The 18,233-nt window shown below is 40.0% G+C and overlaps 1 protein-coding gene across 8 annotated transcripts in view; it reads left to right on the forward strand.

Moving 5' to 3' along the window:
• Window positions 1–18,233, forward strand: part of SPSB4 (splA/ryanodine receptor domain and SOCS box containing 4) — a 156,947-nt gene that overhangs the window by 43,927 nt on the left and 94,787 nt on the right. Inside the window, exon 1 of one of the 8 annotated variants that reach the window (XM_064386054.1) lies at window positions 5,878–5,983. The exons of the other annotated variants lie outside the window; for them this stretch is intronic. The gene's annotated coding sequence lies outside the window, so the exon portion shown is untranslated. Of the gene's footprint in view, window positions 1–5,877; window positions 5,984–18,233 lie in introns of those variants that run through there. 8 annotated transcript variants of the gene reach the window in all.

The raw sequence follows: 18,233 nt of genomic DNA on the forward strand, positions 1-18,233 counted from the left end.
AGCAGGCAATGTGTTAGCACCAACAATTTTGCTGTTACCAAGTATTTTGAAAATTTAAATAAATGCAAATATATGGGTCAGGTGAAAAAATAACAGATTTTTTGATATGCTATTATTTTTCATTTATAGCTTTTCCTACAGAACTTCTAACATTCCTTCACCTTTTTTTAAAGCTTTCTTAAAAAAAAAAAAAAAAAAAAGGATAGTGTCAGAGAAATGCACCAATGCCAGAGGTTTCTAAAGATATTAGCACACATCTTTCCTCTCAATAGCAGATGGGATAATTTGCCCTGATTTTCTCCCCTAAACATGTGTGTATGCAGTTTATTACAGGTCAAATCACACTAGCTACCCTTTGTGTGAACTTTCACTGGGCTCAGATGAAATCAGGAAGAACAATTTAAGTCCTGGAAGCTATAGATTAATTCTTATTGATTGCTCTAGTTTGAGAGCCCCACGGGGCCTACAGCTTTATCCTGGGGACAGTTATGCCCATGTCCATCTTCACCTTCTGGGAGAAGTTATTCTGTCCTGCGGCTGGAAATGTGACAGCATGTGGTGCTCCTCTCCAGCTGTGGCTTCTGCAGCTTAATTTTACATAGATGTAAAATATATTCAGCAGAAGGTAGATGGTGCTCTCTGAACTGACAAAGGACTCAGGGGAGGAAAGGGTTAAGAGATGAGCTTTACCCAGGCCACACACAAGCTGCAGCATTCCCATCTCCCTGTTAGTCTGATCCAGACAGGGAGGGACAGGGAGAGGTGTCAGCCTCTGCCAGGGGTAACACACAGAATCCTCCTCTGCTCTTGCTGACTTGTGAGGGGGCTGAGGAGCCCCAGCCAAGGGAACACAGAGGAGGGACAACCTGCAGACCAAGACTGGGCATTGGGGGAAATTTAAGAAGCAGCTGAGGTTTATTTACATTAAGACCTGTGGCAGACAGTTGGGTGTTCTGCGTGCACTGAGGCAGCACTTGATAGTTGGTGTTTCTTTATTACATTCTTTCCATGCTTCTAATAATTTTGAGGTGATAAAGCAATGCAAATGTACCCAAAACAGCATTATCTGCACTAAAAGAAATCATATTAAGTACTTGTCCCTTTCTGGGCACAGTGCACTGGATTGCTGCAGTGTGGCTGCAGGGTGATCAGCTGGCAAATTGGCTGTCCATGTGCTGTTACACTTGGCTGCATGCTGGGCACTGAAGGAATGATACCCGGACTGCTCAAATAGATGGACATGCCCAATGGAAACTTTTCAGAGTTACAGAATTTTTGTCTTATAATATCAGGAGATTTGTAATCCCTCACAAGCTTTACAACTCTTACTTCCTCAGAAGTTTAATAACAGTTCAAGTCATGAGATAAACCAAGGAAGGAAAATGAAGACATAGGTGAGGGGAGGACAGGAATTCTTAAAGTAAGGGGGAAATTATCCTTGTGTGTGTGTACAGACTCTTTATTTTGTTTTATTGCTAGCCATTTTTGCAACAAGCAGATTTACAGTGAGCTCATTGGTGGTGTGTTGTGCTGCAGCAATTGGGATGTTCAAGGTGTAGATAACAGAGAGTGGAAAATCAGACAGGCACAGAAGCTGAGCTGGGCAGTGCCACACACCTCCTGGCCCTGGTACAGTGGAAGCCATGGGAGAGATAAACTCCAGGCAAGACCAAAAGTGAAGACATCGTGTCTGGTCACTCTGACCCCCCTGAGGAGAGAAGATGTAACAAGGACACTGCTGGCGCAAAAGAACATAACAGGGACTTGATAACAGAAAAGATTGTGTTACTAAGGGAACAGGAGCAAGGGGGTCCAAGTGGAAAATTTTGTAAGGAAGTTAGAGAGCTATAAATCCTGGTGATGAGTGTAATAAACTGGCTTTGCTTGCATAGCATGGTCCGTGCCTGTCAGTCCCTGCAGTGGAGCTCAGAGCAGCCCTGCAGCAGAAGCCTCCCTGGTGGGGCAAAGAGCTGAGCTGTCAGGAGCCGATTGTGTTCAGAGCTTTGTCAGGTCGAGCTAGCGCTGGGTTTGGTGGTTGTTAACACCACCCATTGATCAGGTAGGACATGCCATAAAGCTTGTTTTTAATGCTTTTCTCCAGCAAACAAAATAGTGTCTGTAGTGGTGAATAATTACTTCCAAATTAATCTCGCACTGGCCAGTTTGCCTAGAGGTTTATTTGAAACAAAAGACCAACACTTCAGTAATTTTTGTTACTAAAGCGGAGCCTGGAGTGGTTCCAGCTGCACCCCTAGGTTTACTCAGTATTGGATTTGTGACAAACAAAGCCCACTCCTCAGTTAAAATTTAAAGAAAATTAAATAAGAGACAATAGGGGACAAATTCAATAAAGCAAAAGGAGCAGCACAAGGTGCTTAGCTGCAGCTGGAGGCACACCAGTCAACACAGCAACACCTCTTATACCTCTTATGCAATACCCTGGGTATTGCATCAGCCACATTCATATTCATAAATGATTATAGATATTAAAATATTTTAATATATAATTCCTCCTCTGTCCCTCCACTTCAGAGCACATGCAGTCATCCTCGTTGTGGCCATCTGCTACTTTACAATACATTCAACAGACCTGATTCCTTAATTGGTTAAATGTTAACATCGCAACAACTCCCAGACAACACTGGTATCACAACACAACACTCACATTGTAAACGAACTCTAAACTTTAGCAAAACTTCTCTGACAAAAGTCAACATTATAAAACTCACAGTATTCACTCTAACAATTGTGAAAGCCAACACTGTAATATATTTATCACAGGTTGCTTGCAGAATCTTTCATGTAGGAGGAATTAAAAGAAAACTATCTTCTCTTTTCTTCTGTCTTAATATCCTTTTATGCTGACAAACCAATGTACTTATTACTTAAAAATAAATGCTAGGGACGAATCTAAGTTAAACATTGTTTTCAATAATACTTTTGCAGACATTGAGAACCAACACCATTTCTCTCTGAAAGAGTTTTAAATCTTCATGTTCAATTACTGGCAAGATCTGATTGCTGTAAATGAATAATTGCAGTTGGCTGTGCAATCTGGAGCTGATTGACCCTGCACTTAAAGGGACTCTCAAACACTAATGGCCACATGCACTCCTTTATGCACATGAAAGAGGTGTGTAATTACCCACAGTTAGTGTGAACATCGGGATTCTTGCTTTCTGAGAGGATTTGAGATTAAATTTTGTAAATATATGATGTTATTATTAATTTTCCCTGTAATGGTTCACAGGGATTACTACACAATAAATTAATGTTTGAAATATTAAAACTATAAAGGTCTTCATTATTCAACACAGATTTTTATAGTCCTACTCTTTATACTTAGGTAGTACAAATGTTGTCATTTTCCTTGTAAATTCCTTTCTTTTCATGGGTTGTCTGTCAGATGATGAGTTATGCCGTGGGAAACTAACTCTTAGACAGTTTTCTTTCAGAGAATTCCTACTGATTTTTTCTTTTTTTATGAAATCATACTAGGGCTGACATTTAGTAGGAATGTCTTATGAATTGGGAAAAGTTATTGTTCTGTCCTAGAAATTCTAAACTTTTCTGAAGAAAGTGCATTCATAAAAGGAAATCGTATTATATTCCGTATGATAGTTTTGAAGTAATGTATAAGAATGAAGTAGATTCTTTAAATTATTTAAGAATGCAATTTAGAATGTTTCTTTAAAAAATTGGGAATGATATACTGTGTCACTGTTTGTCTAATCTGGGATGTTATTGATTTTACCCTGATGCTGACATAATTGTTTTTCTTCCTTTTGTGGCTTTTTCACCTTCAGAAATCGCACAAGGTGACTCAGATATCCACAGCCACATTCAGTGATATGGAAAATTAATAAATTATAAATCTCCAGGCAGAGTCTGAAGTTATAATTAAAAGGAAATGTATTGGGGTTTTTTTACCAAAGTTTGTAGTTATTCTTAGGTAGTCAAACATGTAGAAATTAAGTTCTCTGATGTTTGCCATCCGAAGTGGATGGAGCAGTCACCAAATCCTTAATCTCTGATAACTCATACTTGCTTACAGCTATGAAATCCATTTCCTTACAATGAACTATCATGGTAGTGTTTTAGAATATTATCTTGTTATGTAGAGTCATGGTGGTCAGTAATTAACCAGTAGTACTACTACTTATTAGTACGGACAGTGTGGGTCCAGAAGTAACATTTATTAAATGACTTAACAGTGCAAGTAGCTTCTCTGGAGAGTAAAAATCACTGATTTTCCATTCTACATAGAAAGTAGCATCAGGTTGTAAAAAATATCTTTAGCGTAAAAGCAATCCCATTTTTACATCTGCTTGATACTGTGGAAATTATCTTGCTTGGGGCTTGGTTTGCATTAAAAAGGAGATGTTAAAAATTAGTCTGCCAGAAGTGTCCGTTGTTTGTGTATATTATTGATTTAAAATCTCTGAGTAGAATAACATGGATAGATTCTCGAGGAAACACAAATACCTGCCTGTGACAAGTTGACAAAATCACGGTGGTGAAGGTGAAACATTTGTCAATAGCATTGCAAATGCTTCCCTCACCTGCAGGTTGTCACCATCACCCATTTGGGGGTGGCAAATAGCAGGAAGACAAGGACCCGATGCCCCGTGTCCTCACACACCCCTGTCAGCAGTGAGTGTGGCTCAGGGCCACCCCGTTCACTTCCCAAGTGCACCAGATTGCCTGCTGTAACCTACTTGTGACTTTTATTTCTTATGTCAGGGATACATGGAACAGTGTCAGAAACTCCAGTGTGAGGATGTGCTCTTGAGCCGAGGGTTAGATGAAGATTAGGGGGAACATCAAAGCTGCAGTTAAAATGAAAAAAAAAAAAAAAGAGATAAAACCAAGTTATTAGAGATCACTTTGAAGTGTTTACAGATTAAGCCCTGTCTCTTTTAAGTGGAATACTTATCTGCCTTTCAATATTTAAATAACAAGATGCGACAGACAGTGCATTTCTGAAGGGTTATTGTTATGGCTGTGCTTGCTGAACGGCATCGGGCCAGAGGCAAGTGACTTCAGTCCTGGAACACCTGTAATAATCCTTTAAATATCTCTCTATTCCAATGTCAAGCAGACCTTTTGAAGGTGAGAAGACCGCAGAGTAACACACTTTCACATAAGTGTTGTAGATGATGATGTGACACTGGCATTGGCCAGACTTGAGGATGGCTTTGTATTTTAGGACAGATAATAGATGTTCCTGTAGAATATTTTAATGACATTTTACAAGAAATGAAGTTATGACTCTTGATGAATTTGAAATGCCTCCTGTTCCTGCTACCTGTGCTAATCCCTTTTGGCCTGCCAATCTTGTTACAATTGGTAGAACAAGCACAGGAGACCTGGTGGACTGTTACTGTGCATATGTTAATGCAAATGAGGGCAAATTGAGTCTCAATGTTTTTCTGCACAGAAATGGACAGCTAGCTTTTCATATGTGGATATAGTGGATATGTATTTTGAGAAAACTCATGACATTCTACAAATAATTCTAAATATCCATGGCCATACTCAGAATTATTACTTCTGTGGTGTGAAATATAAAATTATTTTTTTTGTTAGATCTCTACACAAAGGGCTTTTTCCCTGGAGAACCTGCAGGATTCTTGCAGTACAAGGGTTAATGGAATCATAAAGTAATTTTTTGAAAGAGACTTCTGCAGGTCATCTGGTCTAGCTTCCTGTAGTCACAGTTTGTGGTGATTGGGATGGGGCTGAGCCTCATCCCCAGTGGGCACAGCTGTGAGCAGCAGGTGAGCAGCACTGACAGCAATGAGCCATGGAGTGCCCAGGGCACTGACCAACCTCCAAAGGGAGCAGAGGGCACACAGGGGCAGGGCATCAGCATGAGGGGATAAAAGGCTGGGCCAGAGAACAAGAAGGGCAGATGCTTGCAGCCTTCTGGGGTGATCTGAAGTTACTGGGTATGGGCAGACACCTGAAGCCTTCTGATGAGGTGTGGTGTTACTCTGTTTGAGTGAGTAAAGCTTTCTGAAATTGCGTGGTGATAGTCTGTGTGTTGTGGTTATGTCAACTGTGACAGCTTCCTAAGATGACATATAACAGGAGAGATAGATGGGAAGCAGGAAGAGAATAATCAATACAAGTATAAAAAGTGTGCAATTCTCAGCCATGTCAAATCATGGCCACTGCATGCAGAATTTTGTGTTTTAACACGTAGTGGTGAGTTGTGACAAGTCCTTTGAGGGACAATTTGATCAGTAGGTGCACTGAGAAATGAGTGGTGCTGAGCAGGAAGGGGAGAAAAATGCAGGCTTGTTTCTGCTTTTAATTGTAAAAAAAAATATCACCATTTTATAATGTTAAATTTGCATTCCATGGCAGGGTTTCTGTGCTTGGCTTTGAAAGCAAGAAACTACCTATAGGTAGTGGAATGAAATATACTGTACTGCCAAGTAACAGCATTTATTGGGAAAGAATAATCATAATAATGGCTTTGGGTAATTGCAACTACATTTCATGGAAACACGATACCCTAAACAAATATCTTTTGTGGAGTTTTACTGCAGCCTGTGAATTCATCCCTTCCCTTGAGAACGGTTTCCTGTAATTTCTTTCGGGGCACCTCCCAGTCTGTTGCAGGAGAGAGTGTTCCTGGCTGGTAGTAGCTGGTCTGCCAGTAGGAGACGGATTAGATTGGGTGTTACCTTAATGTGAGGTGAGGGAACACATTTCAAAGTTAGCTGTAAAGTAAAGCCTCCTCTGTTTGAATGAGCCTTGAACACATGCAAATGCCTGTGGTGGGACTGAATTTGTCCTGGCTGCTTGTAAGTGGGAATATGATTCCATGAGAATCAACTTTCCTGAGGTTCAAATCCTCTTTTTCCTGATGATGTGAAGATGCAGATATCTGACAACTGAGATATTGTAAGCACCTGGAGTGCTCCCTTGGTTCCAGAAGTCTCTTTCAAGAGGATGAATACTGCAAAATTATTACCTGTAGGTCGTCAGAAGTCATTGTTTAGTCCCAGGTTGACTAATGTAAGCTTCATATGCATAGTGGGTTTTGTGGGTTGCTTTCCATAAAAAACCTCTGCATTCCACACTCACATTTTCCTATTTATTTTTTAGTGCCATTTACAGTACAAAAATGGAGTTTTGTTTTTTCATGGAAGGAAGATATTTCTTTTTGACATGATCCCTTTCAATGTGCATTTGATGCCTTTTTAGTATTTAAAATTTTACCATTAGAGTTACATTCATCATTGTCATTGCTGGAACTGAAGGTGTCTAATTGTAGTGCTTTCAGAATGAGGAAGACTGACTGCCCCCTTCCATGCTGCATCACTGCCATTCTCTACCAAGATACCTGTGCAGGTTTTGTCAGGGCTTGCAGAAGCAGCTGATGAGGTGCTGAGAAGCTAAGTATTTTCTGTGTTTGCCATCTGGTTCTGATATAAAGAAAAACTAAAGAAGCTACACAGCAAGCTGACCAGCAAATTTGATTACATTTAATATGTATTTCTGATAATGTGAGAGGTTTCTAGGAAAAAGTGATTTCCCAAACTTCATGGTGCAGTCAGAGTAACAGCCCTGTGGCCCAAAGCAGGAGATGGAATGTGCAGGCAGTGCCCACTGCACTGCACAGGCTGAGCCAGTTGTGCTGCAGCTGGATGTGACAGCAGCCTCAGCCTAGGAAGCTCTCCTCAGGGATGTGTCCGTCTCCCTGTGCTCCCTGGAAGCTGTTACATGTGCTGCAGCTCTGAGCCTGTGTGGCCCTTGCCATGGCAGTGTGGATGGTTTTCCTTTCTGGGGGTACTTCAGTTTTGCTTAGCAGTAATATTTTCAGTTTAGCTAATACTCTTTGCTGAAAGGTTTAAGTTAAATTCCAAAAGAAATTGCTGTATCATAATGAAATCCCCTTGGGTTTGTCCTGGCATGGCACTACCTGTGCAACTGGCAAGTACTTTTTCCTCTGGGCAGAAGGTAATTTTTTGATAATGTGCACACAACACATAATTTTCATGTTAATGCTCCTTTCTGCTTGCAGCAGTTAAATACACGATAGTTGGCAGCGTTCCTGCTAAAAAATATACCTTAGAATATTGCTTTTTCATTATTTTTTCCCCTAAATTCAAAAATGTATTTGGATTATAAATGAAACAAAATTATACCTTTATAAAGTACAGTTGGAAACTGTACCCAGACGGGAACTTCCAGCTTTTCCCTGTCAGAGTGCCAGGACAGACATCCTGCTGGGTGAGGGAAGTAGATACCTGGAAATCAGAGTCCTTGCAGATGGTTAAAGGGATATTGAAAGGTCTCTCCTGTTTCAGAGCCGTATGGGTATCAATTGTATTTGGTGTGAAATGTCCCTTAACATGGAGATAACCATCAGTATCACATAATAGGAAAGCTTATTAATAATTCATGAGTCGTGTATTGACTGTTGCTAAACGCACCTTAGTACGAAATCCAGAAGACACAGGCAAAAGAATTTTGAAGAAAGCAGTAATTTATGGTGAGAATTCCTATTTTTGTCTGCTGCAGGTTTACAGATTCCTTGAGCTTTCCTTACACAGGGCACAGCTGAATGGCTCTCAAGCAGTTTCCTGACAAGTATCATTTTCAGTTTCTATTCTTTTGCCACTTTTCTCCAAAATTGTCAATATCTTAGTTTATTATGGTTTGGTGGGTTATTTCCCAGTGGAAAACTGCAGTGTTTGTGTTTCTTTGCTAGGTGAGGAGGATTGGTAGATGAGTTGCTTATTACGTGTCAGGTGAGAGAAAGCTCAGGTTAAGAGCAGGAAATCATCGCTTGATGAGAGGAGCTGGGCTGCGTGGTGGGACATAACAGGCTTCAGGTCGTTCTGCCTGAGGTGTTTGGGTGGGAGAGCACTTCCCTGGAATGGCAATTAAAAGCTGTTGGATTGAACGCAGAGTTTCTATTTGAACTTGCTCTGTTTTGCTGTTCAGCTCTCTAACAGGATGTAAGTGAGGAATGCTGTGTATCTGTATTCCAGGTCCCAATCTGTTTGGGATTTAACTGTTTGGGGAATGCACAATAGATGATGTTATTGAAACAAAAAGTTTTTCTCTCTTGGTGCCTTGTGTTACTCTCATCATTTAGGAGCTAATGCAGGATGCCATTTACCAATCTGGAGCTTTCTCTTCCAATCAGATTTCTAAAAAGGAGTTTCACAAACATGTCAGTACACAGTAAAACTGTTCCCTCAAATTATAACTCACACTACTAAAATACGTGACTGCCTCAGATACATTTCTACCTGCCCTTTTTGTTTCACTTGGCAAACAGGAGGTGGCAAGAAAAGTCTTTGGGATAAACCTTTAGATTGGAGTTGTCAGAATGGCCTAAGGGAATTCATGTGTCAAAATCCCTGCCCCAGCCAGAGGCTTTAAAACAGTATTTTATTCCTGTCTATCAGCTCATCAGCAGCGATGGGGCCAGATTAAGTCTTTCCATTCAGTCAGGTTTGTGGGCTAATGTTAACTAAGTGTTTTAGCTGAGCCACTGGCTTTTTTCTACAGCATCTGCTGATATACCTCAGGGGTTTCTCTTTCAGGTCAAGCCCACCTTGGCTTCGCTGTAAGGTGAGGTACATTCAGCCCAATGTGATTGAAAAAGCATAATTTGCCAAAAATACTCTTTTTGGGGGGTATATTAATTTTTCCACTATTTATTTTTATTGTAATGAGAAATTATAGTGCCTAAACAAAAACTGGTAGTGGTTATAATAAATTAATTTTCCTCTTGTTTATATTGCCGAGGATTGTGCCTATAAAATTTTTTATTGACTACAGCACTGTGGATGTCTCATTAAAAACATTCATCATTGTATGCTGGCATCTTTTATTATGTCATAAAACTGCAATGCTACATAATGCCTGGTTTTTCACCCCGCTCTGGTAAAAAGCTTAAATCCTGCTTTCCTTTTGAAAGGTAGATAGGTAGTTTTATACTAGCAAGATTAGAGCTGAATGTTACCAACCTTGGCCATATTCCTCAGGGAAAGATGAAACAAAATCCGGTGAGATGGTTTGGAGTTGGAATTCTTCATTTTAGTCATATCCCCTACCATCGATAGGTAGTGTAAGACAGGAAGTCTGTTAACTGACTTCAAGAAAAAGAGCTGCCTGATTTAAATTTAAATTGTATTGTTCAACAATGTTGTGTAATTAGATGGAAAAGCAGCAAAGTCCTTTTATTAGTGATGTCTTTGTAGACAGTAGCCATGAAAGCAGTGGTTGATGCTAATTACCATATTTTGTTTAAACTTCCATCTAAATGAAAGGATCATTCAATTCCGAAGCTGCAGCCATACAAAAACCACAAGTGCAGTTGAATTGCTGCTGCCAAGCAGATGGGGCTTTGATCAGAATAAGTTATTTGCAGCTTTATTGTCTGGCTGCCAGGGAGGGGCTTGTATTGAACCACCTCGCTCAGAAGAAGGGGAAGGGGAGAAGTGAGTCTTGCTGATCTAAGTTCATGGGAAAATGAATTTCCCCATTCTTAGATTATTTTTGCAGATGAAAATCCAGTGTTGAAAAGAACAGCAGTAAGGCGCTGGATATCGGGCTGCTGTAATGTGTCAGATGGGTTTGGTAGGAAGGGATTGGAATGTTTATTTTAGAGGAATAGAGGGGGGAACACAGAGTGGTGGGCACAGCTGACTGCATATTTCTCCAAGTGAATTCTGTCTAGAGCATACAAGCTAAAACTTGCACCACTGTGCTTTTTCATTATGTGTTCCACACCATATGGGATGTACAAAACTGAGCAGCCTCACGCATCCAGGATGCTCCCTGCAAAGACAGAGATGGCCATTTACAAAGTCCTTGAGAGAACAGGACTGGGGTGAGGGAGAAGGAATGCAGGAGAAGGGGCTGAGAGTTTAGGGGGTTTGGGGGATTGTGGTTTTTCTCCAGTTATTTAGTATTCCATGTGCAAGGAGAATTTTATTTACAGCAATTCACTGATACAGAAACTGAATTCCAACAAAGAATGGAGAAGGAAGGAAACATTACCTGGCGCTGTGTGAATATGAGGAAGATCAGTCTAAAAGTAGAAATGACAGCTGTAGAACAGGACTATCCTGGGAAATGCAGAGCAAACTTATTTTTTTAATTGTATTGGTTGTTCTCAATCTTGTCTCACAGTAAAATTCTGGAAGTGAGAATTAAGGATTGCTTCTGTGATCTTTTTAGTTAAAAAGTCTGGCCATGAACATGGTCTTATTCTGACCTGTACCATAGATTGAGGCATTAACACTTTCTCAAGATTAGAAAAGCAAAGCCAGAAAGGAGGGGATTGGGGATAGGGGAAAAGCCAAACCCAAAACTGATAACTCTGAATTTCTTCAATGTTGCACTGCAAACACTGTGGCAGAACTGTATTATTTCCAGGCAATTACAGTTGGGGATGTTCTGAGACCACTTCAGAATTACATGTTTTTTCCTTTTCTCTGAGATGCTGGTCTTGTTCACGTGCATGTTTGTACAAGCTGGAGCTCAGTGTTTAGGACTTGGCCATGCACATGAAGCTTGATAATGGTTTACCCCCAAGAAGCAGCATGTGGCCTCAGATAGGTTTAGATCTTGAGCTCTGTTGATTGGTACAGTTGAAGTGGATTGAAGATAAAGCTGTAGATTTGCTGAGACTGGCTTCCATTTTCATTTACTCAATACAAAACCAAGGCAAATCAAAACCCCAAAGCCAATAATTTAGATATATTTTGCTTTTCTCTTAATTTTTTTTCTTTTACAGTTGCATTTCTTGTCATCTCTCTGAAAACATCTCCATGGTGCTTTCCACATTAGAGGGGGTTTCAAAAGAAATTATAACAATCTAGACCTTGTCACACGATCTTTAAAAAAAAAACCATGAAAGATTTTAAAGTTAAAGGGAATTTCTTAGCACTTAGAAATTTTAATCACATTTTAATCACAATTTTTAATGTTATAAGTCAAGCTTTGTTTTAGAAGCACAGCAACACACGTCTTTGTTTTAAGTAAATTGAGTGCTCCTCCCATAATAAATAAATATAAACACTATTTTTGTAGTAAACAAAGAAACCCAGATTTGTGTTAAAACAAACACATTTCGGGTGCAAATTCTTAAGCTTGTTTGAGAATTTTTAACCCCTCCTGCTTTGTCCCTGAAATAACACCATAACAGACATGTTTTAGTAGCTTATACAGTAGAGTGTTATCATAAACCTAGGGCAGTGGAACACCCTCTAAAATTCCTTTAACTCCATGTTCATTGCCCCTAGAATGGCAGATTGCCAAGTGGAGTGGTAACGAATGAGTGAGGCACCCAAATCTCCAGCTCTTCTGTAGGGATGACAAGCCAAGCTACACACTTAGGAGTAAGGGCACCAAATACTTGTTCCAAGACTGTATTGATCTGGTTTTCTAAAAGATCTCAGAAGAATTTGAAAACTCCTAGGGCACAATTTTTTTGAAAGTCTGTTGAATTGTAAGATAGGCTGTCTTCTCCCTTCCCCCCTCCATGAGTGATGGTGAATAGCTAAAACCTTTTTGTTATATTTTTGGCCACAACATCATTTACAAAAAAAAATGAAAGCAGAGGGGGATGACAGAAATCCTTTTAAAAACCTCCTTTCTGTAAGTTTTGGCTTTTCTCCAGGTACAGAAGGCGTCAGTGGTGATGGAGAGAGAAGGCATTGGTGGCAGGCAGAAACTTTGAGGTTTCCGGTTGTTTTTTTTCTCTCTCTCTCTCCATGATAATGGGGCAGTTCTGATTTCTGTCAGCTGTAGAATTTGGTTTAATGAGAAGGTAAAACTCTCATGTTTTGATCACACACAGCTGGAATTTGAGCAGAGCTGGGTGTCAGGTGAACCCTCAGGCTGCTTCCCTCTCTCACTGCCTCATGCCAGGAACTACCTGGTGGAGGACAAGGGTGTGTGTAGACAGCCGTGGCTGTTGGCTCTTGGGGGTTTCACCACAACATTTCCTTGATCAGTAGAACCTTTTCCTCAGTAAAATGTTCAGATCAATCCTCAAATTGAATTTTCAGGTGACATATTATGGTATCATTGAAATATTTGTATATTGAAATCATTGTACGTCTAATTGACATACAATTAGATGCAGTTCTGAACTTTTCAAAACTGGGATTGACAATCCTTCCATGTTGAACTTGCTGTGGTAAAGAATGGCACATCTGCATACTCTGTGCTTAATGACCTGTGCAGATGGCCACTCCTTCCACTGAGCCAGAGCATGAAGCCAAGGGCTAACACTGCAATTTGTGATCTTGACAGTGCAATGGGTGTTGCAATCTAATTTGCAGTTTTAAGAATTAATGGTGAAGTGAGAAGAGGTGATAAAGATCATAATCTGTGTGAAGTAACAAGGAGCAGGACAGAGTTGTGTCATTTACTTTGATGCAAACAAGGCATTGCTCTGGCAGTTCAAATGAGGTGAAGCACGTGTAGAAAGCAGAGAAAGTGTACTCGTGGGTATTTACCATACCTGTTCCTTTAACACCAAGCTATGCTAGAGACCAATATGTCATTATTGGCTGGTTCATATCCTTATACTTGGACACCTTTACCAGAACAAAATAAAAATGGTTAGCTGAAGAGCACCAAGTACTCATGTAGCTTGTTTTCTTTTTGCTTTGTTAATTGAAACTTCAAGGTATTTCATGAACCATTATCATAACAACCTCTCAGATTTCTAGTCTTATTGATTAATTAAACATATAAGGTGACAGCTCTGTGGCTGTAGTGATAGTTTGAAAATAAGAAATGCAGTATTTTTTTAACCAGGAAGGAGGAAAAAGCAAACCAAATGTCTGATCATGTGTAAGTAATCTAAAACTGGCAGCAATTTGGCGAACTTCCCAAATTGTTAAGGGTGAATTACAGCCATTTGGCATGCTTGCATTGGTTGTGCAATTGCATTTAATGCAGTAGCTGCATGTTTTTACCATATTTTGGGGGACTATGTAAATTCTTAGAAGTTTTCATGTAGTGATTTCAGTCTTTTCAGCCTTTCAAGAGCTAGTTCTATTTTCGAGTTAAAGAAGTCTCTATGAAAAGCATTAAGGATTCCTAAAGCAAAAGGCTCTTCTGTGTGTTATGGATTTGTGTTGCTTAGTTTCTGCAAAGCTGGTGGTGTGTATATGGCTGTTTTCTGATTTATAGGAGGAAATGAGTGCTCCCCAGGCTGAGGGTGAAATCAGTGTATTCATGCTGTTGTACAGAGCTTCTATCTTTACAGTCTCACCTGAGGCTCAGGATTCCCATACAGCTAAAAGTAACACACAGGTACCCCCAGCAGGTGATTAACAAGGTAACAATAATTGTCACATAGCTAATTGATCTCTAGATTAGTATGCCCAGATCCATACAGACACCCCGGTGCCGCCCTCCAAGGGTGAGTGCCCAGTGAAAGGACAGAAGCTCTGACTGTCCTGGGTTTGACACCAGACCTTGTGGGCTCTGGGCTCTCAGCCACACCTTGCAGCTAGGCTTGGTCAGAGTTCCACGGCTTTTGATGACCTCATTTTATAAACATACCTGGTAACGCCTCTGAATCACAGCAATCTGAGAACCTGTTGATGTGGAAAGGCTGCTCCAGGCAAGATTTTAATCTCCATGATGAGCTTTAATGTACATTTTGTCTATTCAGTGACCATCGGTGCCTCCATGTGTAGTGAGTTGTGATTGACTTCTGTTTTCTGCATAGTAGAATTTTCCTTATGTTATGTTCAAAGAGCAAAATTTGTGCAAACAAACGTTCTTCACACTCATAGCCAATCTGCCACTCATTCCAGAAGTCTACTTACAAAACAGGTGTAATTAAGGAAATGCTTTAAAAAACACCTGTCCTGACAGTTCATAGTAGTTTTGTAAACTTGTACCAGAACATGAAAATTTCACAGGGAAAGCTTTAGTAGGGTATCAGCAGCATGTTTAATCTAAATGTATGGTTCTGAGATAGATGCATGAAAATGCATGTAAAGATCATTTTCTAAAAATAAGAAACATAGTTAAAAATAACCGATCCTAATCTAAGAAGGCTTTCCTCCATCTTACTAAAACCAATTTCATTTAGAGTAGGTTCACTAGAACACTGATTTGTTTCACTAAATGGATCCTTTTTGTTCTGCTCTAAGAAAATCTACATGGTGAATTGCTTAGAGAGTTGTAGTTAACTCATACCCTGAGAATTACTTTTTTCTAGAAAGAACATAATTGTGCATTTAACCAATTTCAGGATTTTTTTTTTTTTATTTAGAGAAAACTTTACTTTTGCAGAAGAGCCCTGGTGGGACAGACTGCAAAGGAAACAGGGAGAGTTTCCTCTAGGTTGTTTTGCTAAGGAATATTTTTCCCTTACAAGACTTTCCCCTCCCTGTTGGCTCAAGGTCAGCAGTGACTTTCCTGGCTCGCTTGAAGCACAGCAGTAATGAGAACACACTTCTGGAAATGTCTTTGTTGTCTGTTGCCCTTGGAACTTGTCCTTAAAACCGTGGAGGAGAAACATTCAGCCTTAGCTCAATTCCTTTTCCTTGGATTCACAGATTGTGGAATGGGAGGCTGCATGTGTTCCTTGGGCTTTCTGCAGGTTTGTGGCCCTGTCCCCTGGCTTGGTGACAATGCAGGGATGTCACAGGATAGGAGACAGGACAGCTGAGCTGTGCCAGCTGTCATGCTGCTCCTCAGGGTTTGCAGTTCCTCCAGTGCTTGACGTTAATTAAGACTTTGGTACATTGTCTTGAGGATTAGTTAATGCTGTCATTGTTTTAGAGCTGATTGCTAATGAAATTAACAGACATTAATTCCTGAAATTAATGCTCTGAAATGAAACAATAATATGAAATTATGAACAATAATAGATATGAGCAATAATAAATTAAATTAACAATAATAGAAATGAACAACAATAGATTTCCATATCAGCTTGGTTTTTGCAAGCATCTTTCCTGAGCTATATGGCAAGATGGTACTAACTGGAGCTATCTGCAGTTCTACTCAGTTTTAAAAGTCCACCATTTAATTAGAAATGGCTTAAGAGGACCTAGTGACTACAATTCAAATGTATTTTTATCAGATACCTGTACCAAATATTGAGGGGGGTTTTTGTTTTTAATTTCCATCTTCCCAAAACAACAATATTTCAATTTACAAGGTCTGTTGTTAGCAGCATGAATTATTGTTATCAATCAATCTTCCTACATAACATAATTTTCAAAAGCCTGCATTTTGCAAAATGGAAGTTGGTGCCTTATGATGGTGTCTTGGTTTGAAAGACAGGTGTCTGCTAAGGTAGGCAGGAGCCTCCCTTGGAATGGAAAATGTAAATCCCCACTATTGTAAATGCTCGGGCATCTCTGACGAAGGCAGGAATGATGAATCTGACTCCATTTTCTCAGAAGGCTAATTTTTTACTTAATTTTACTATATTATAGTAAAGAATATATATATAGTAAAGAAATATGTGGATAGAGAGAAGGTAGGAGACTAGAGATAGTGGTGAAAGTAATCTCACCCCTAAAGAGTTACAGCTGTGCTAATTATCAAGCATTAAGGACAAGCCTGCCCTTAATAGGCCACAGCTGGATCCAATTAAGAGGGGCATTATAAAAGAGCAGGTTGGCTGGTCGAGAGGTGAGATGGAGCTTGTTGGCTGTGCAGAGGAGGAGTCAGTGCTGTGAGGAGCAGCCCATGAGAAACCACCGAGAAGGTACGAAAGCTTTCCAATAAGATAGCAACAGAAATATATACTATAGTAAAGAATACAGAAAAGATACTTACTCAATGCTAAGAAGATAATAATGAAAACTCATGACTCTTTCCAGAGTCCTGACACAGCTTGGCACTAATTGGCTGATGAGTCAAAACAACTCACACCAGAATCCAATCAGGCAATCACCTTTGGGTAAACAGTCTCCAAACACACCCCAGAGGAGCACAACAACAGGAGAAGCAAATGAGATAAGATTTGTTTTCTTTTTCTCTGAGGCCTCTCTCGCTGCCTTTCAGCTTCCCAGGAGAAAAATCCTGGGATAAGGAATTTTTCAGGGAATGTGAATGCCACACCCCACCCTCTGAATTATTATAATTTTGAAATTAAGGGGTTCTCAGGAAAAGATAAGAGGATAAGGATAACAGTTCTTTACAGGTATAACAAGGTATAACAAACATCAGCAGCTCTGGTGCTGGCTCCTGGCGGGCAGGGGGGCGACGGCCACCAGGGAGAGCCGAGCTCAGGGTCCCGGCACCCGGGTGGGGGGACAGGTCCCTCTCAGAGTGAGGTGGTGTTCATGAAGTCCCGCTTCAGTGGCTGCTCTCAAGAGCAGAGAAGAAGCAGCTCTGTCACCCCATGGCAGGAGCAGCAGCTCTGGGCTGGGCTCCGGTGGGAGCAGTGACCCAGAGCCAGCAGCTGCCCCAGCCCTGTCCTTCCCCTGCCCAATTCCTGCAGCCTCTCTGCCCCTCAGAGAGAATCTCCCAGATAAGAGAAGTGCAACCAGATGCCTTCCTCCCCTGAACCTGGCCACTTCTGTTGTTTTTCTTAAATACTCAGCCATTAGTATTTCTTAGCAACTTATGGGGGGGGGGGGGGGATCTCTAAGTAAAAAGGAAGAAAAGGAAAGATACCTAACCCCCAACAAATGGTTATGTTGAGATTGTTATGTATATATTTACTTACTATGTATATATTTTCACTACTTTTTAATGTCTTATGGCTCAAATTGGTAATTAAAGGGCTCTGCACTTAATATTTTAAAAACTTTCCCATCAGCATTTTAAGCTACGTGCATCATGGTTTCAATGTTATGTAATTTAATCAGATCTTGAATTTATTTAATTTTTATAGATATGTTCAGAATTCTAATTTTTATAGACATGTTCATTTTAGAAATCTCATAAAGAAATTATCTTTTACTAAAGGATCAAAAATGTTTGTTATTTTGTTGGCAAAAGTGTAGTTTTTATTGGGCTTTTCCTTACCTGGAATTTTTACGGGTGTAATTTTGGGGTTTTGTTTGTAGGTTGTTGTTTTGTTTTGAGAAGAATTATCAACACTTTTTTCTTTTTTTTTTTCTGTAGTGAAAATCTGTAAATATATGCAGTTGAACTAACATTTTGAAGTGTTGATTGAACTGTATTTAATTTTTTCAATTATCTGGATCCACTTTATCAGGGGAAAAAAAACCCCTCAGAATATTCTCAAGAGTTCCTTATTC

Source organism: Passer domesticus, chromosome 11 (assembly GCF_036417665.1).
Source record: "Passer domesticus isolate bPasDom1 chromosome 11, bPasDom1.hap1, whole genome shotgun sequence".
NCBI lineage: Eukaryota > Metazoa > Chordata > Aves > Passeriformes > Passeridae > Passer > Passer domesticus.